The sequence below is a fragment of the Drosophila gunungcola genome, unplaced genomic scaffold (assembly GCF_025200985.1).
Source record: "Drosophila gunungcola strain Sukarami unplaced genomic scaffold, Dgunungcola_SK_2 000028F, whole genome shotgun sequence".
Taxonomy (NCBI): domain Eukaryota; kingdom Metazoa; phylum Arthropoda; class Insecta; order Diptera; family Drosophilidae; genus Drosophila; species Drosophila gunungcola.
Genome location: NW_026453206.1, coordinates 772000 through 793075, shown reverse-complemented (window position 1 = coordinate 793075; position 21076 = coordinate 772000). Strand labels below are relative to the sequence as shown.

The following is a 21076-nucleotide window of genomic DNA, read 5'->3' as shown; positions in this document are numbered from 1 at the left end:
TCTTGAGGAAAGAAATAGATTTTTTGGGACACGTAATAACACAGGATGGTATCAAACCAAACCCAGACAAAATTGCAGCGGTGAAAAATTTCCTTTGCCCAAAAACTGCTAAACAAATAAAATCCTTTTTAGGATTATTGGGTTATTATAGGAAGTTTATAAAAGACTTTGCTAGAATAACGAAACCCATTTCTCGCCAGCTTTAGGGTGGCAAATCCGTCATTATAGATGCAGAATTTATAGAGGCGTTTGAAATTTGCAAAACTCTTCTAACAAACAACCCGATCTTGCAACACCCAAACTTCCAAAAACCATTTTCTCTCACCACGGACGCAAGTAACTTCGCCATTGGGGCCGTTCTCTCCCAGGGCCCTGACGGGTCCGACAGACCAATTTGTTTCGTGAGTAGAACCTTGAATGAAGCGGAAACCCGGTATTCAACTATTGATAAGAAATGTTAGCAATAATCTGGGCAGTTGTGTACTTTCGCCCATATTTGTATGGAAACAAATTCAAAATCATTACAGATCACAAGCCCTTAGTATGGTTACAAAACTTTAAGGGCCAAAACCCGAAGCTCCTTCGTTGGAAACTAACCCTCTCTGAGTACGATTACGATATTGTCTACAAAAAAGGCTCACAAAACGTCATTGCCGATGCTTTGAGTAGAATTGAGCCAAACATACTTGCCAACGACGGCGACCGCACCGTTTCACCTAGTATCCCATTAGCCCAAAAGGCAATTAACACATTCAACACACAAGTTATATTCGAAATCGGCCAGACCCCCTCATTTGTAACAAGCAATCCATCTAAAAATAAAACTCGGACACGTATAACGGAACCATCTTATACCTTAGAAGGAATCACAGATATTTTAAAACCAATTTTAACACCAAACAAGACCTTGGCAGTTCACTCACCCGACGAAATTTTCGATATAATTCAAAATGCTTACACCAAATATTTCGCAGACTCCGGTTTGTATAAGATTTACAGATGTCTCATTCTTTTACACGAGCCTATCGACCCGAACGAAATTAACTGCCTAATAAAAACTCATCATTCTAACAACAATCATAGAGGTGTGCAAGAGATGTACCAGCATCTAAAGAGGGAAATTTACGTACCCCAACTAAAATCTCTAATCTCACAAGCAATCCGGGATTGCGAAACCTGCCTTACACTTAAGTACGATAGGTGTCCACAAAAACCACCATTTGTTTTACCAGAAATACCGAACAGAATACTAGAAAAAATACACACGGACATATATACTATCAATAATAATTATAACTTAACAATTATTGATAAATTCTCCAAATTCGCTCAAGCCTACCAGTTAACCAACAGAAACTCAATTCTTGTTATCAAAGCCTTTAAAACCTTCTTTTGCCAGTTTGGAATACCCAAAAAAATAATACTTGATCAGGGGGCCGAGTTCTCTGGTGCTATTTTCAAAGACTTCTTGGCACAATACGAAATAGAACTTCATATTACTTCCTTTCAACAGTCCAGTAGTAACTCTGTAGTAGAACGTTTTCATTCCACTCTAACAGAGATTTATAGAATCATTTTGAGTAAGAGAAAAGAATTAAAATTAACCATTGAACACGATGAGATACTTTCCGAAACCATAATAACCTACAACAATGCGATCCACTCTAGTACAAATTTAACTCCATTCGAACTTTTTAGTGGCCGCTCTCACATCTTTGAAAAAACAATCAAATTCGACAGTGAACACGATTACTTACAAAAACTTAACGAATTCCAAATTGAACTATACCCGACCTTAAAGAAACACATGGCGGACGCAACGAAAAGACGAATAGATCGCTTAAACGAGAACAGGACAACCCCCCCTGACTTACCGGTTGGAACTTCTATTTTTCGCAAGGAAAATAGGAGAAATAAAATCACACCCCGTTTTAGTAAGCACAAGGTTTTACTGGACAGCGGAGTAACATTACGAACAATAAGGAAACAAAAACTACACAAGCAAAAAGTTAGGAGAGCTGTAATACAGACAAATGACACATAAGCATACTTGCGAAACTTGGTTAATTATACTCCCAATGTAATTTTACAGATTGACCTTGGGAACAACTCAACGGCTCGTTAGCGAAATATTGGATAAAGATCAACCCCTTTTAAAAATCAACCTGGGTATAGCGAGAGTGGTAAAATCATTTAAAATATTTAAACATGTAATTCATCTGAACAATTATGAGGAATGGGCAGCTAAAATACAGGAGGTGATAGAAAACCTACCTGACGAACAGGGTTTTGAAGATTTGAAACTCACCTTACATCAAAAATTATCTCAAGTTCAACAAAGACTAAATTCCTTGCTTCCCAACAATGGGGGTAATAGGCCCAGGAGAGGATTAATTAATGGATTAGGCCACATAGTTAAAATAGTTTCAGGGAATATGGACGCCTATGACGAGGCAAAAATAAACAAAGACTTAGAGGCCTTACGCAGTAATTCCGAAACGAACCTTATTTTCCAAAATGAAACACGTATAAGATTTGAAGAAATAACTAACCACATTAACAGGGAGCAAGAGCTTATAGGCAATTTTGTAAATTCATACCAGAATAAAATCTTTAAACAAATAGATGAGGAACAGAAAAACATTCAACTTATCCAATATATAGACAGGATTAATTTCAACATAGATTTAGTTTACAATCACTTAAATAATATAGCGGAAAGCCTACTATTTGCCAAATTAAAAATAGTCCCGAAATACTTATTAAATTCTATGGAAATGGAAAAATTAAAAACTTTACAAGCAGATCAGAAAGTAGAAGTTCAGTTGGAACACGAATTATATAATGTGCTTTCATTAGAATCCACTACTATTAATAAAACACTCATATTTAACTTTAAGTTCCAATTCTGTCCCAACAATCTTACAATTTATACCGACTCATAGAACTACCACTTAACAAAACAATGTTTGTAAACGTACCGAATGTTATTATTAAGAATGATGTAGAAATTAAGATTATTGATACACCTTGTATAAAAGTGGGTAGTACACATGTTTGCGAAACTCCTTCGACTCCGAATAACACAGAATGCCTCTACAACCTTCTGGACGACAGGGAAGCGACCTGCAGCACAATAAAACAGGGACCATCAACCACAGATCTTCATTCCCATAAAGGGATTGATGGTGATCCTTAATGTGGAGAACTTGAACATCACCTCCAACTGCATCTCCAGTAAGATCTTTAGCGGCTCTATGCTCATAAAATACGATCACTGTTCTATCTCCGCCAACGGGACCAAATACGTCGAGGCCGCCACTACAATAATTGACGACATCGAAGTTAACCTCCCTCACATCCAACACTTAACAACAATTCCCGAGGTCGAACCCTTAAACCTTCAAGTACTACATCTGAGTAACCTGGAAAATGTATTGGCAGTTTCCAACATAGAAGAACGTGCCACTACTCACCTGTCAATCATATACATACTCGTGGCATCCTCAATCCTGATTCCAACTGTGGCTTGGACCTTTAAAAGGAAGGAGATAATTTTTTCCCCTACCCCTGCGGACCCCATTGTCACTCCCGCCATACCTTCATTATGGCCATCGTTCCAAGCTAAGGGGGGAGGAGTTACCACTGATGTCTTCCCGATGACATCACCTCCACCCAAACCCCCTCGGGCATTGTCCCACTAACGGCGATGCCGTTCAACCCGGACATAGGATCGCCAACGCAGCGGTTTCTGGATGCCGGATCGTGTAAACAACTGGGTCTCGGGCATCCGGCCGAAACCGCTGACCTAGGAGATTTCGCAAACTCAACATATGTACCCCACCCGCAAACGAAGATCTCATTGTACTTGAAACCAGAAATAATAATCAGTCTTAGAGCGACACTTGGAAGTATAAGTCTTTCATTCCCGAAACCTCCTAACTCCACAGACTACACCAGCCAGATCCGGCCTCTAATCTACACCAGCCAGATACGGCCTTCGACTATAATTCGCGCGTAATTGGGAGTAGGCAACATTGGCTGGAATAAGATGGGCTTGGCTCAGAAAAATGTAACTGTTGCAGTGCAAATTTTAAGAATTTTGTTTGCCTTTAGGATTCCAAATAAATGAAGGGTATTCCACCACTGAATACATATACAGTCTCGTGTATGGGTCTGTAAATAACACGGTATTTCGCTTGACAAATTCGAACATTGCACACGCCTTTAGAAGAATAAAATTTAAGTGGTTAATAAACAGAAATTTACAGTCACTTATGTATGTTAAAAGAATTGTAAAGATACGTTTGCTATAGCGAACAACATAACATTTATTTGTTTTGACTACACCATAAACTGATTTTGTTTAAGTCACACTGCAGCAAATAAATGTCGTTTAATGAATTCACTGGCATGTATATTTTAAGGCCATCCGCATAAAGAAGATATTTGGCAGATTAAGAGGAGTAACAAATATCATTAATGAAAATAAAAAAATTTTGAGCTAAGAGAACCATATTAGAGGAAGGCCGGAATTGAAGGCGGGATGACGAGAAGCACTGACTTCCTAAAGTTTACTTAAAATCAGGATAATTTTTTAACTATAATTCTCTAGAACAGCTTTGCAAAGTTGTTTATTTTAGCAATAGGCCTGTAATTGGAAACCTCGGATTTGCTTCCGCACTTATGTACCGGTAGAATTTTATCGAATTTCTATCTATATATAAACTAACCCTGAGACAGTGAAGAAGAAAAGATAATTTTAAGATTTTGAAGAAGACTATAATAGCAATTTTTAAGAGAGAATAAGGGCATTAGGTTCAGGCGTAGTGGAATGGTCAAGGTTAGCTATGACTTCAGAAATATCCTAATCAGTTATATCAAAAGACCCAATGTTATAAATTTCCTGAATATTATTTAAAATTAGCTGGTTATCCCAACTGGAAGTAGGCTCAAAGTTGGCAGACAAAAAAGAAACAAATAATTTGGCAATATAAGCCCTAGAGTTAGCAACAACAGTTAACTGCCTGTATCCATACCGTTACCCACTGTACCTTTTGTAAAACTTGTTCATAAAATTGTTATATTTTTGGAAGCCTTTAGTTGTAAGCCTATAGGGACCACGTACCGTGGTTGAAACAAATCGGTCAAGAGTATTTTTAAGCGCAACTATTTTGGTTTTCCCGGAAGTGCCAGATACCTCAACAGCCAGCTGATCCATAAGAGAGTCATCGAGTGAGAGTACAGCTGTGCAGCAGCAATAAATTTCTCTGACAGTTAAATGATACCTTCACCTCTCTCGCACTGCATGCTGCTGAAGTTTCTATCCTTAAGAAAGACATCGCTAATTGAAGTATTCAAGAAAACGGATTGCGTTTTAGTTCTGTTTCCAGATATGTTTTGAAAGTAAATTTATTAAAGTGTTAGAGTTAAACCTTCGGAAGAACTCTGCAGCGCACAGCCAAAGAAGCCATTAAGCACCCTACGTTTCTACTCGAACCCTTCTAGGCAGATTACGACCATAGAGATGCAATTCATTCGCGAAATGAATATTTCCACAGTCGGTGCGTTCCATCGGCAGCGCAATGCAGAACGCTCATCATCGAAAAGTGGTGATGGAAGAGAAACTTGTGGAGAGAGCAAGGTAAGATTTTTATATCCCACGTTGGCAACTTTGTGGAAGAGCGCGATTGTTCAACAAAATCGCTCCGCCATCCATGCGTTGGACGATGCGCCGAGACAACGGGAGGTTAAGAGAGCGCCACTCCGAAGGGCACACTACAAGCGTATGCATCCGATCCGAACACACTGGCAGCATCAAGAAAAGGAGAAGATAAAAGCGACTGAATGTATGAAGCTTCACAATGAAGTGAGATCGCAACTCCGAAAAAAGGGCGCTGTGTGGGAGCGGACCCATTTCAATTACGGGGCTGCTTAAAGAAAACGACAAATTATCCAGTCTTTGTCGTTATTGCAAATTCAGCTGCGAAGACAGCGATACTCCAATAATATCGCTAAGCCATCCATGTGCTGGCCGATGCGCCGGGACAGCGGGAGGTGAAGAGAGCGTCAACCCGAAGAGTTCGCCAGGAGCGTATGCATCGCATGCGAATTCACTGGGAGCTTCACGCAAAACAGCGGTTAAAAGCGACTGAAAAGGCACCCCAGCCTTTATGTTAACAACAGTAGGATCAACGTGCTGTCTTTCCCTGTGAATGAATCGGATTACTTTAACTTTTTGTGGCCAGAACTCACCACTAAAGACAGTTTGATCCGAAACTCCAATCTTAAAATTAAACGTATTGTTATCAACATATTTTTTTGTTAAGGAATGACATGTTATGCTATTAAAATCCACTTTAAGCTTATCAGCGACAAACTAGCACAGCGCCTCTGGCTTTGTGGTTACAGCAAATTTGCTTATATGCAAAAATCTTATTCTCGGTAATACTTCGAAATGATCACAAGTAAGCTCCAGACCAATAACGAGCTATTTATTGTTGCAATTTTTCTTTTTGGACACAAACCTAAAGCTCTCAGTGGGAGGGTTATGCTCGAATACCTCGGGATTTGTTTGAAGGAAAGTTGCTGCAGTCGGAGGTTGGTTTGCAGCTTTCTTCTCCTTTTTTTGCTGGCTGATGTTATAATTAGCCGGGGCACCTCCAGACCCGGAAAAGCGTTCTGAAACTTTGTATTTAAATTCAGATAAAGGGTTCTTATTTCACGATGTTCTTCCATGATCACATCAGATTTTAAGTGCGAGTCATTGCTCACCACGGAACTATCACAGTGCCATAAAAGATTCGGCGAATTAGTCAGTTATTTAATTGTCTCTTCAAGAAAATCGACACAAGAAGTATGGAAAGTACGATGATAAAGCGATGAACACCGAACCGATAAAAACCGCGAAGTTGGGCAGACAATTTCCGATTCGCCCATTGGATCCAAATATATCGTTTTAACTCTATACTTAACTGAATTTTCTGAGGTATGTGCTGCATTAGATATTTGACAATATATCATGAATATTAGCATACTAATTATCAACCACAGCTTGGATATCCAAGATCCACCCCTAGTTATTCTTTTAGGTTTGGATTCTTCTTCATTTTTTTTTCGGAAGCCTTTACTCCTATAAGAGGGCAAATTTTTCTGATCGGTCGAGAAGTGCATGCGTCTTGCATCTTGACTACACTTACTTTCTCATCCATCTCGATGGATGACAACAATTATCCCATATCAGAACTACTTGTCCCTTTTCTATATTGGGCATATTCTTTTCCCATTTATACCATTCTTGTAGTGTATTTAAGTAGTCCTCTTTCCATTGAATCCAAATTTTTCTTTTAATTTTCTGAATAAATATCCACCTATTTAAATTCCCTATTTGTATACCCTTGCAGAGGGTATTATAATTTTAGACAGACTAATCTCTCAGTTCTAAAATTATCTACATGAAACTTTCCTTAAAGTTGTTTTCCTATTATTTTCCTATTTATTTATTTAGAGCTAATAAAAAAAAACTGCTTTTGAACAGACTCTAACATATTTTGGTACGTTATAGCCTGCGGAGACCATATGCACGAACAATACTCTAACGATGGCCTAACCAGGAAGGGTATAAAAGCTTGGTTGTGTAAGGGTCGTCTAGCTCCGAACGTTTCGTAAAAGCCAGCAGGATTCTTGCTTTGTTGGAAATCGTCGAAATATGATCGTTAAAACAAAGTTTATGGTCAAATAAAACACCTAGGTTACAAATAGTAGAAATACGATGAAGGACATTGTTATCAATTGAATACGAATTCAGAGACGGATTGCTGCGATAAAAAATCATGAAGTTGCATTTCGAAAAGTTAAGACATAAATTATTAAGATTTTTAGATTTAGATTTATTGATTTATAGTCAACAATGAACTAACTTACACATATATGCTTAAAATAAGTCTAACTTAAACTAACTAAATATTATATGTTTCAAGAAAAGCATAAATATTTGATGATATCCGATCAATAGAAGTATTATAATTTGAACAAAGCACCCAAAAGGGCTCATGAAGGGCAAAATTGGATCTACAAATTGGCAAGTGAATAGGGCGAAAGTTCGAGTAAATCTTGAGGGAACAGCGATGTTAATATAGCTAAGGAGGAGGCCAGAATTCGCGATGTTTTAAAGACTTTAGATCAATTAACATTAACCTTGAAGAGTAAAGTGGCAAACGCCTCACCGGGTCCCAATTGAGCTGTCGAAATTTTTACATCGTCCGCATACATTAGAGTAGAGGCAAATGACACTATATTTCGAAGATCATTAATAAAAAAAAAAAAGGAGTGGCCCCAGTTGACTTCCTTGGGGGACACCAGAAAAAACACTTACGACGGAGGAAAGTTGATTATTGAAGAGAACGCGTTGAGTTCTGTTTGAAAGATAGGCAGAAATCAAGTTAAGTAAATTAGGTGAAAAACCAAGAAGAGATAGCTTATGAAGGAGAAGGTTATGGCTTACTGAATCAAATGCCTTGCTGAAGTCAGTAAAAATAACGTCAGTTTGGCACTACGGTGGATGAGAGTAGAAAATTCAAGAAGATTAGTAGTAGTCGACCGATGTTTTACAAAGCCATGCTGTGCGGGAGAGATGATGGAGGCACACATATGTTGAAGTTGACGAGTGACCAGCTGCTCAAAAAGCTTAGGTATGGCAGAAAGTTTTGCAATACCACGATAATTTTCGACATCGGACCTTGAGCCTTTTTTATGGTTTGGAATAATTACAGATTCATTCCAAATTCTCGGGAACTCTGAAGATAATAAAGATAAGTTAAATAGAAAAGTGCTTGGCCAAGATAGAGCTTCGGCACAGTTTCTTAGAATACAGCTAGGAATGTTATCAGGGCCCGCAGAATAGGACGTTTCCAGCGACAAAAGAGCTTTAGGAACATCGCTAACTTCAAAGTGAGGAATAAAAAATTATTGGTGCAGGGCAGATCATAAGGGTACGGAGTGGAGAAGTCATAGGATTGTAGAGAGTAGGTTGACTGAAAAAAGTTTGCAAAAAGATTAGAAATGTCTAAAGATTATGATTCAGTTCGGTTGTTTAAATACATAGTTAAGGGACACGCATTTGATTTTCTTTTGGAGTTAACAAAGGAGTAAAAGCTTTTCGGATCATTTTTAGCCATGTTTCAGATAAAGCAATGATGTCGGCGTCGGTGGAAAGACTATTAACATACACCTTACTCAGTTTACATTTTGGTATAAAATTGACAGATTTGTTTTTCTTAGTTTTTTGAAACAGCTGAATTTGAGCCACGAGGCTGGTTTTTCTGAAGATACTCATGTACTAATGTATTAACTGGCCAAAGTGTAGAATCAAGTGCCTTAGAAAAATAGGAATCAGTGATACGAATTTTAAAAGAAGAGATATAGCGCTTTTGCTAAAAAATTAACTTATGTACAGAAATAGCGTTGTCCGGGGCATGCAGTTTCTCATCCTCCGCAGTGGCTTCGGGATTAAGTCTCGTCACGAATATTGAATTTTGAATAACCCCTCTCAGAGGAATCCCAGAGACATAAGAAGTCGCCTCGCTATTCCTTGGAGGGTTACTTCTAGGAGCCGCATGGCTTGGGCCATGCATATCGGATAAATAAATACAAAAAAAATTATAACTTTGTTGTTTTTTAATTTTTTTAGTTCATGCAGATAGCTTTAAAACTAAGGGACTAGTTTGTGTAGAAACGGACGGACAGACGGACATGGCTAGATCGACTCTCCTAGTGATGCTGATCAAGAATATATATACTTTATAGGGTCGGAAACGTCTCCTTCACTGCGTTGAAAACTTCTTATAATACCCTCTGCAAGGGTATAAAAATTAAATTCGTTGGGAAAAAGTAATATTTCGATAGTTCAGATTTACGATTTCAATTTAATTCAAATCGGCAAACGATATCATAAAGCTGCCATGGGAACGATTGAATAATTGATCTGAAAATCATCATAGCTTCAATGTTTTTAAACATATACATCGAAATTTAAGTGTTTTCAATAATATTTAAATGTTGCAATAGCTTCAAGGGTATATAAAATTCGAACCGCCGAAGTTTGCTTCCTTTTCTCTGGTTTTCATGGCAATTTATGTGAAGCATGCAATTATGGTCTTTCTTGCAAGCCGAACACATTTTTTTGCTGTTGCAATTTTTTTTCGACAATAATGATTTAGACATTTAAAGCACAAGTGTGCTTTCTCAGCTTTTTCAATTCCTTGAATTGGACTAAAAGACATACATTTGTAACATCGAATTAGGTTGTATCGCTGACAGAATCAGTATTTAAAATTTAAAGTTCCATCGGGCTATTAAGCTGCTCTGAGAAAATTTTACGATTTTTTTCGTACCGCTTGGTTAGAAGTTCCCAAACGGTATCGTATTTCTCTGCGGGACCCTCCAATGAGTGAGTGCCAACTTCACCTTTTAGAGCTGATTTTAAATAATTAAATTTTAGGGCGTTACTTCGATTCTCTCTTGTATGTATCAATTCTTCCCACTCTTTGGCGTCACCGTCAAATGTGAGCACCCTAATTTTTGGTAGGCTTGGAAATTTTTCTATATTACCCGCCACCTACAAATTACTAACAACTTTCTCCTTAATTTGATCATTTATTTCAGTCGAAATATTCTGAATATCAAATTCCAACTCGCTAAGGGTTAAATCAAAATCTACACTACAAGCTCCGACTTTTGTTTTTAGCTCCGAAATATATTTCCAGAGGAAATTAATTTTATTTTTCCTAATTCGCAGAGTTTCTTTTTTCTGGCTTTGAATTTCTACAAACGTTTCATCTAAATATTTCCTAAGTTGCTTGCTTTTGTTCTATTATCGGATGTCTATGCTCTTTTTTAACCTCTGCCTCCTTTTTAAGAGCCTCCTAGTCGATCTTTAATTAATTTTTTATCGACAATACCTGTTCTTACCTCTTCTTTGTAAAATATTCATTGTCTACTGGTCCAAGCTTAATTAAAAATATATGATTTGCTATAAATTCCCTTTCTAGCTCGTTAAAAATGTCTACCACCTTTTTCGCTAATTTCCTTACACGCTTTTTTTTCTCAGACTGTCTTTTAAGCAGATTCAATATTTGCTCGGACACCATTTAAATAGATGTTTATTATGTTAACTTAAATTTATCTTATCTTTGGCGCTGGTCGCTGGTGTCGTCGCTGCTTTCGCCGTTGCTGTAGATGCTGCTGTTGTCTTGGCCGCTGCTGTACATGCTTCTGGTTGTAGATGCTGCTGTTGTCGATGCTGACGTTATCGTTGCTACTGCTGTAGACGTTGCTGCCGCTTGTAGTGCGCTGCTCTAGATGCAGCTGCTTTAAATTTTTAGCGAGTCCACCAACATTTCTTTATTTTTTATGGGTAAATTGGATTTTTTTAATTTGGTGTTGTATTTGTGTTTTTGATTATTTTTAATGCACTAATTCACTATCACAAGTGAATACGGATTAGATGATGTGATGTTTATGGCCTCAAGCACGCCTTACCACGATTAAAAACAAAATTGGTAGTGAAGCAACCTTGAACTTTATTTCAAGACTAAATAAGGAGCTTTAAATTAAAACCAAAAAAGATTCTTTTGTACCATTTTGCTTATAATGATATACTCTGTTCCTTACCACGGGTGGGGGAACAAGAGATTTTTTATTTTGCTACCTTAGCTGCAATACATACAAAATTTAATGAGCTGGTTTATAACTCTGAGTCTCTTACCACTGGTGGCGGAAAACTGCAGAGTGCCTCGAAGGACCAAAAATGAAAAGAATGCCCAAATAATGACTCGTATTCAATTGCTGAGTTCTAATTTTAAACTGTTTTATTTCTTAAAGTTTCTTCGTATGTCAGAATTCCGTCACCGATAACCCGTTTTAGATGGTATTTCAATGATTTTACGCAAACCTCCCAGATACCGAGGTTCTGCCGGGGGATTAAAATGCCAATCAATTCCCCCTTTTCCGAGTTGAGATGCAACCGCTGAATTTTCTGGTATCGCTTTCGCTAACTCTTCGCCAACAAAATTTGATTGTGGCTTGGAATCCCCTAAGAATGTATCGTCCTTAAATGGAATGCTACCACTTGAATTGGTATAAGTAGTTTTAATAAAATAGTTGTCAAACATTTCAGTTTCAATGTAATTATTATCATAATTTTCCAAATCCCAAGATCAGTATGAGTACTCTTAGACTTAGTAGAACCAGAAATAATCCAACCAATTAATTGTTGCTATACATCTATTGTATATAGATCTGCTCCAATAATTATATCAATTCGGCCTGGGTCAGCTAATAAGAAATTTTGCCCTTTTGATTTATCGATATATCTAACAGGAAGTGCTTTCATTATTTTGGCAATATTATTTCCTCGGTAACCAATGGCTTTTTAGAATTAGGGGATTTTATTATCAATTTTATTTTATATTTTGATATACATGTACCTTCAGAAGATATCCCACAAATCTGAGTTTTAGACTTTATTTTTGGCAGCTTTAGTATTTGTGCTGCCTCTTCTGATATAATAGTGCTTTTTACTTTAATTCTTGCTGTTGCAAGTAATGCTTGAGTTGCCGTCACACAAGTGTTGACTTTTTTTCTCCTTTGAGTATTTAAATGCATAAGAAATGCTTAAGACATATTGTGCATAATTGCAGCTTTTTTGCGATATCCAATCGGTCTGCGGGATTCATCCCTTTAAATTTGTGACATTGGGTTACGGAATGTCCCATCATTTGTAGATTGGGCACCGTACACTCCAAATTGGAAAATTATTAGGCCTGGAAAAACTTTAATTAATATACGTACCGGAGGCCTTTTCTTCCTATACAGAGCAAGTCGAACACAGCCGCTGCTCCAAAAAGTCCATAACATCCGATAATTTCTGGATGTCTTTCGGTTTTTTTAATGTGACTCTCATAAAGTGGAAGAGTCTGGGTATTACATTTTTTGAGCAAATATCACACTAACTTCGTCGGACAAATTGGCCTTCAGTTGAAAAATGTATATCACTTTTTGTATTGCGTCAATTAAATATTTTAAATGCCTGACAAAACCAATATTCAAAATTAAAAGTAAAGTTGCCCCGCCAAAATTTTACGATTGTTATATACCGCTTCTTGGTCTTCTTCTTGGGAGATGGTTGTGGGGGCTCGACGCTGAAGGCGACCGAGCGGGTCGCAGGTTGCGGATAGCGAACGGCCCTACAATGTCAGCTGTGAATAGCAGTAGGCGAAGTCAAACGGATGCCGTCAGGCAGAAACCTCTGCAATAAACAGCATCTAAATAGTTCTTTTACACAATACCTTATCTACCACTATCCTAACCCATACAGCATCTCACCCCGGCCGGGACTAAGGTGTAAGCCGGACCGTGTCAAGAGTCAGCCTGGCTTAAAACTAGCTCAATCTCTAACAATGGGCTCAGGGAAATGGCGACCCCGTGTTCTATCTTTCGCCTTACCCGGGCATTGCGGATCTCTGCTCGGGTGGACTCGGCTGGATCTTTCCCCTTCTCCAATTATTGAGTCAAATAAAGAAAGGAAGCACTCCCAAAAAAAAACCAAAAAAACGATAAAGAACAGTGCTGTAACAGCTGCAGGCACAGAGAGCGTTGGCTCTACCTGCGCTGGCACTAGCATCCCAAACTAGGGATGAAACGTGGCAGACAGTCGGCCGCCACTACTTCTGCTAAATGCTAAATGCAAGACTGTCACGCCATCTGCCGAGCAAAGTAAATTCACTTACTCGGAGAAGCAGACTGCCGCGCAGACGCTCCGATCCCATAAAAGGAGCATGATTGCCAACCCATTAGCCGAATGGCTGAAGGAGGTGGAATGCTCAAAGAAGATGCTCCCAAATGATGGCCATGAACGGCCCAATACTGAGAACGCACAGCCAAAGAGGCAGCGATCTGTAGAATTGCCTGGACTTGCGGAAAAAAGATCAAAACGACCAACTCTGTCCTGTTTAGACTTGTGGTCCAAAGAAACCACGGAGGCCGGATCCCAAGGAACATGTGGATAGAAGTGGAAATCGTTTGTATGAAACTGTTTCGAGACTTCCCACAGAATTCAACATTCTTCAGGGATGCGGGAAGGTTCCAGGGCAGTGTCAAGGTGGTGGCCTGCGATAGTCAGAGATCAGCTGACCTCTACAAGAATGCCACAGCGCAGCTTAGAGAGGTCTATAAAGGACCGAAATTCGTTGCACTTGAATGGTGTGACCAGTAGATTTGGCGTCCACGATCAAGACCCCAGAGGACATCTTCTTGCTGCAAAAGTGCAACCCCCATCTTTCCACACACGACTAGAAGGTCGTAAAAGGGGCGCCACATGAAGGGCCGATCTGCTAGGCCATTGTGGTGCAGAACAAAGAGTCGGTTTCGTTAACTATTACTACGACATAGCCGATCAGGATAGGATCTGCTGGAGGGTCAAACCATTTTGTTCGCCGGGTAAGATACGGCAAGTATTCTTTGATCCATTGTTTCCGAAATCTATCATCAATTTGTAGTTAAATTCGAAAGCCTTAACCCGACAAAGCTCCAGCGCTAGAAGTTTCTTGTGCACTTCTTAGGAAGTGATAAGGAGTGAGGACATCTGATTCCACTGTCTCTAAGGGTTCAGTTCGTCTGAGGACACGCCTCCTCACTTTGTAGGAGTCGGCTCGCTACTCTGAAGTTGATGCCGTTGTCAGACACGATTTTCTTGGGTACTTCGCGTCTGACAATGAACATCTCAAGAACTAGCATTAAAGCGTCCGTCGACAGCGAGTGTGCTTATTCTATGTGCACTGCGCGTACTGTCAGGCATGTGAATAGTACGCCGCAACGTTTCTCTCTTCGTCGGCCGACCACGACTTCAATGGGTCCAAAATAATGTGACTGTTTACAATAGTAATTTAATAATCAATTTTAAATAATTTTGAGTTGAAAAGATTAATTTTGATTTACTATGTATATGTATAGATATACGTATAAATATAAATATAATATAACTTGTGTTCTGATAAACTTACCCCTTTTCATCTAGCGATGAGATCTCGACGCTCTGAATATACCCATTACTTTATGTATCCACAATATACCCTATACTACCCTAGAATTATACATCCTTGTAACAAAGCCCACAATCGAAGGCCAACGGCAAATCCCCAAATGATAGAATTATATACCCTTGTAACAAGAGCCCACAATCGGAAAATCCCCAAATGTTAGTCCCAGCTTATCACCCAAAACTGTACACTAAACAACTCCCCCCAATCGTCACGTTCACACGTTCAAAGATAAGCAAAGTTCGGCTCGCAGACACATAAACTCCTTTCTCAATCCAAAGACATTTCCTAGTCGTAAAATCTAAGATTGCACTTGTATCCAAGTTGTATCCATGAGTAATTAAAGTTTCACTCAAAAGAAACCGAAAGTTTTCTCAAAACAATTTCACAACTCACTCTAGTCCCGAAAAGCTCGATACCGAGGCTTAATCGTCAACAGAATCAGATCAGCAAGTTAAGTTCAGTTTGAGACCTCAAAGTAATAGGTCGGTGTTCTTCACTAATAAGTTTAAAACTCTGTAAACCATCAGTTGAATAAAATAAAATTATATTTTTTTATTTAATCGGAGTTGTAAACATTTAATTGGCGCAGTCGGTAGGATCTAAAATAAAAGTCCTTTTAAATACGGTACTGATCAACAAAAAGATATACTACACAACTAGTTATCTTGATCAGCGAATTGAACAAAGTGCACTTAAAAAGATCCGCAAAAGAATCTACGTGACGTAAAACCTATGAGTGGTCATAAGACATCTAAAAAAAATCCAGTTCGGTCAGAAATAAAAAACATTCTGAAAATAAAATTACGTGACATAAAACCTACGAGTAGTCATAAAACATCCAAAAATCCAATTCGGTCAGATATAAACATTTTAAGAAGCCCAAAACACAAACTCAAGAAAAGATGGCAGTCCAACAATTATCAGAGATCCATCTGAACCAGTTATTGGGTCAGATCAAGGAGCTACAGTACTTCGATGGAACACCAGGAAAACTCTCAGGATTCATCAACGAAGTCGAATATTTGTTACAACTGTACCCAACCCAAGAACCAAGACAGGCACATGTCATTTTCGGAGCAATAAGAAGAGTGATAGTCGACACAGCAGCAGAAACCGTCGCACAATCTGGAGCCAATAACTGGCTAACAACGAAGACAGCTTTAATCACCGCCTTCAAAGATCATAGGCCCTACGAAACAATCATCAAGAAGCTGGCGGAAACTCAATTCAAAGGGAGTCTTAGTAAGTTTATAAGCGAATTAGAAAAACAGTATAGGAATGTGTTCGATAAATTAGAATTAGAATCTGATCCATCAGATAAAATAAACTATACAAGAATGTTGGATAGAACATGTTCATATTACCATTGATCGAAAACTTCCCGATCGCATGTATATGTCATTAGCAAGAAAAGATATAACCAGTATTCCAAAATTAAAGCAAGCTTCTATGGAATTAGGATTTTATGATGCAAATCCAGAAGAAGAATATACACAAAATAGAAATAACCATAAAAATCATAGGAATAAAGGAAAATATCAGAGTAATAATCAAAGATATTACGATAATCAAAGAAATTTAAGTTCGTACTACAATTCAAATTCAAATTCTAATGCAACAACTTCCCAGAATAACCAAAATCAATATCAACAACGTCCCATTCCCCCACATTTGCAAGGCAATTACCAAACATTTAGAAACAGTTTGAATCAAGCCAGATTACAAAATCCGAATAACCATCAAAATTCAAATGATCAGGCTAATACAAATAGATTTAGTGGTGCCCCAGTAAAAAGACAGAGGGAAAGTCAAAGTGGCCAAAATAGGATGTATATAAATTTTCATCAAACTGCCTCGGAGACCGAAGACTCAATCCATATGTAAAAATTGCCTTTCACAATAAATTTTATAAGGGAATGATAGACACAGGATCATCAATCAACATAATGAATAAAAATTTTGCTAAATTAAAAGAGACAAAAGAAGATTTAAAAGTGTATACTATTAGAGGTCCGGTAAAAATACATAAAAGTATCATAGTAAAACCAAGCGTAACATGTCCATCAGAACAAAAATTTTATTTACATAAATTCTCTGATAATTATGATATCCTGTTAGGTCGAAATTACCTAGAAGCTGCTAAAGCAAAAATTGATTATGAAAACAAAACAATTAAACTAGGCCTAAAAACATATAATTTCCGATACAACGATGAGGACATGGAAGAAGATAAGACCGCACAGGAGTGCCTTAATCTACCTTCTACAGAAGATCAATCAGGTAAACTTCGCGATCCATAATGATTTACGCGAAAACAATGAATTTAGGCTCGAACATCTGAATAGCGAGGAGATTGAAAGTTTAAAGAAAGTTATATTTGAATATGGTGACATTCAGTACAGAGAAGGTGAAAATTTGACTTTCACAAGTACTATTAAACATACAATCCAAACTCAGCATGAAGATCCAGTTTATCGTAAGCCATATAAATACCCCCAGAGCGTTGATGAGGAAGTAAATAGGCAAATCAAAGAAATGATAGAGCAGGGAATAATTCGTAAGTCGAAATCTCCTTACTGTTCACCTATTTGGGTCGTTCCAAAAAAGACAGACGCGTCTGGCAAGAAGAAATTTAGGTTGGTTGTAGATTATAGGAATTTAAACGAAATCACTATCAACGATAAATTTCCAATTCCTAGAATGGACGAAATCCTTGACAAATTAGGAAAATGCCAGTATTTCACAACCATAGATTTAGCTAAAGGATTTCATCAAATCCAAATGGACAGCAAGTCAATCGCAAAAGCCGCATTTTCTACGAAACATGGTCATTACGAGTACACTCGAATGCCATTCGGCCTTGAGAATGCCACCGCAACTTTTCAAAGATGTATGAACAACCTTTTGGAAGATTTAATCTAAAAAGATTGTTTAGTTTATTTAGACGATATAATAATTTTTTCCACTTCATTGGAAGAACACATCTTATCTCTAAAGAAAGTTTTTGGAAAACTTAGGGATGCAAACTTAAAATTACAATTGGATAAATGTGAATTCATGAAAAGAGAAACAGAATTCCTAGGTCATGTTGTAACCACTAATGGTTTCAAACCCAATCCAAATAAAACCAATGCTATCACAAATTTCCCACTACCAAAGACTCCAAAACAAATAAAATCACTTTTGGGATTATGTGGATTATTATCGTAAGTTCATTCCAAACTTCGCTAACATAGTTAAACCCATGACCATTAAATTGAAAAAAGGAGCAACAATAGACACAGAAAATAAAGATTACATAGCAGCATTTAAAAGGTTAAAGGTACTTATTACATCAGATCCGATTTTAATCTACCCTGATTTTAGTAAAACTTTTTCCTTAACTACTGACGCTAGTAATATTGCCATCGGTGCAGTCTTGTCTCAAAATCATAAACCCGTTTGTTATGCTAGTAGGACATTGAATGAGCATGAAATAAACTATGCCACTATAGAGAAAGAACTTCTAGCTATAGTTTGGGCGACAAAATATTTCAGATCATACTTATTTGGGAGTGATCATAAACCCCTTGTCTGGCTTAATAATATTAAAGAACCAAATATGAAACTTCAAAGATGGAAAATTAAATTAAACGAATTTGATTATAAGATTAAGTATCTTCCCGGAAAAGAAAATTATGTAGCAGATCCATTATCGCGTACCAAAATAGAAGAACTAATGCTTGGCGAAGTTGCCAATAGTGTAGATGCAACCATACATAGCGCTTCTGAAGATAATCTTAATTATATATCCATCACCGAACGACCATTTAATTATTTCTCTAGACAAATAGAATTAGAGAAAGGAGATAACGATGAAACTGAGGTAAAGCATTATTTTCACAAATTAAAAATCAAAATAACTTACAAAGAAATGACAGATGACTTTGCTAAAAACATCATTAAAGAATATGTATGCACTAAGAAAAGCGCAATTTATTTCCATAATGATGATGATTTCTTAACATTCCAAAGGGCATACGTACAAATAATAAGTCCCAACAATTTGACGAAACTGGTAAAATGCACGCTTACATTAAAAGATATTTTGACTTATGCTGAATTCGAAAATATGATATTAAAAATGCATAAGGAACTTCTACACCCAGGAATCGAAAAAACTATCAACTGGTTTAAAGAAGAACATTAATATCCAGATAGCCAAAACTAAGATTACCAATCCTTTCAAGAAAACAGGTTTAATAAGACAGGTTGACAACAAACACTTTGAAGAAACAAATAAAGGCAGCAAAATCACACATTATAAGTCAAAATTCAAAAAACAAAAGAAGATTAAAAAGAGTAAATATGATAATTCCAGACAAGCCGAGGAAGATGAAACATAACCAAGTCATCCCTATATTATCCCTGATATTAATCTCGCTTATAAGTACAACCAAGGCACAAAGTATCGAAATAAGTCCAATAAACGCAAAAAACGGATATCTGATATTTAAAACTGGATCAATGGAAATCCCAACGAATTTTGAATACCACCATTTAAGTATAAATTTAACAAAGACCGAAATAGCATTCGACAACCTACTGGACGAAGCCAAAGAATTCCAACACGTTGTCCAAATCCAATATTTAGTTGAAAAATTAAAAAGAGAAATGAATGGGTTATGAATAGTCAGAAGAAGTAAACGCGGGCTTTGGCACACTAGATGAAGAAGATAAGGAATAACTCGAAATGAAAATTAATAATTTAGCAGATAATTCCATCCAAAATCATGATTTAAATATGATTATTGACGTTGTTAATAACGGTCTTGACCTAATTAACAAATTTGAAGAATCTAAAAATAAGCAAGAACAAGCTGCAGTTCTGATTTTTAATCTCCAGCAATTCACAGAATACATAGAGGACATAGAATTAGGAATGCAACTAACTAGGTTAGGTATATTTAACCCAAAATTATTAAAACACGATTATTTAAAACAGGTTAATTCAGAAAAGTTGTTCAAAGTAAACTCAAAACAGACACGAACGAAATCCTGATAATTTCCCAAATTCCTAATGAAATAACGAAAACTCCTGTATATGAAATAATTCCATATCCAGATGAATTTGATAATATCCTAACAGAAAACACATTTGATAAATATTACATATATGAAGATAAAGTATTCAATGAAAACACAGGTAAAATTATTTTCGACAAATGCATAATTGGAATCCTAAAACAAGAACCAGCAAAATGCAAATATGTAAAAACCCATAAAAATTTCCAAATAAATTACATTGAACCAAATATTTTGTTAACATGGAATATACAAAAATCAACTATAAATCAAAATTGTATAAGCACAGAAGTTTCGATCGTTGGTAATAATATTGTTAAAATAAAAAATTGTACTATACAGTTAGATGAGTTCATAATATCCAACAATATAGCAGATTATACACAATCAATTTATGTTAACAACAATATCACAAAAATCGAACCATTGTCATATATCCAAACTAAAGAAATAGTCGAATCACATATAAAATATTACAATACATTTCAGATAATATGTTTAACCACATTTGTAACCACTATAATAAGTTTGACATTATATTTAATTTACAAATTTAAAAATATTCCTAAGAAACTTATTGTAAAATATTCTAAACGTGAAGAACAACCAATCATAGCAAATAAGAATGTAAAAACTACTGAGGAAAATATTGTAGCAGAAAATATTATGTTATACCCTACGTCATCGCCCTGAGGACAGGCCAAATTCAAAGGTTGGGGGAGTGACATGCCCATATTCCTATGAGACTCTGCATATATTTAAGCAACACATACACAGTCCCATCATACTCTGAATATACCCATTACTTTATGTATCCACAATATACCCTACACTACCCTAGAATTATTCACCCTTGTAACAAGAGCCCAAAATCGAAGGCCAACGGAAAGTCCCCAATGTTATCACCCAAAAAT

General features: G+C 37.0%; 1 protein-coding gene and 1 long non-coding RNA gene across 4 annotated transcripts in view; one reads left to right on the top strand and one right to left on the bottom strand.

Annotated features, from left to right (window-relative positions):
- Positions 1 to 21076, bottom strand: part of LOC128263928 (G protein-coupled receptor kinase 1) — a 453272-nt gene that overhangs the window by 268667 nt on the left and 163529 nt on the right. The gene's annotated exons all lie outside the window — the stretch shown is intronic.
- LOC128263935 (uncharacterized) overlaps positions 1260 to 21076 on the top strand; it is a 30787-nt gene continuing 10970 nt past the window's right edge. Inside the window, exons 1-2 of the long non-coding RNA XR_008268590.1 lie at positions 1260 to 2008; positions 2093 to 3004. This is a non-coding gene — a long non-coding RNA (uncharacterized LOC128263935). The remainder of the gene's footprint in view (positions 2009 to 2092; positions 3005 to 21076) is intronic.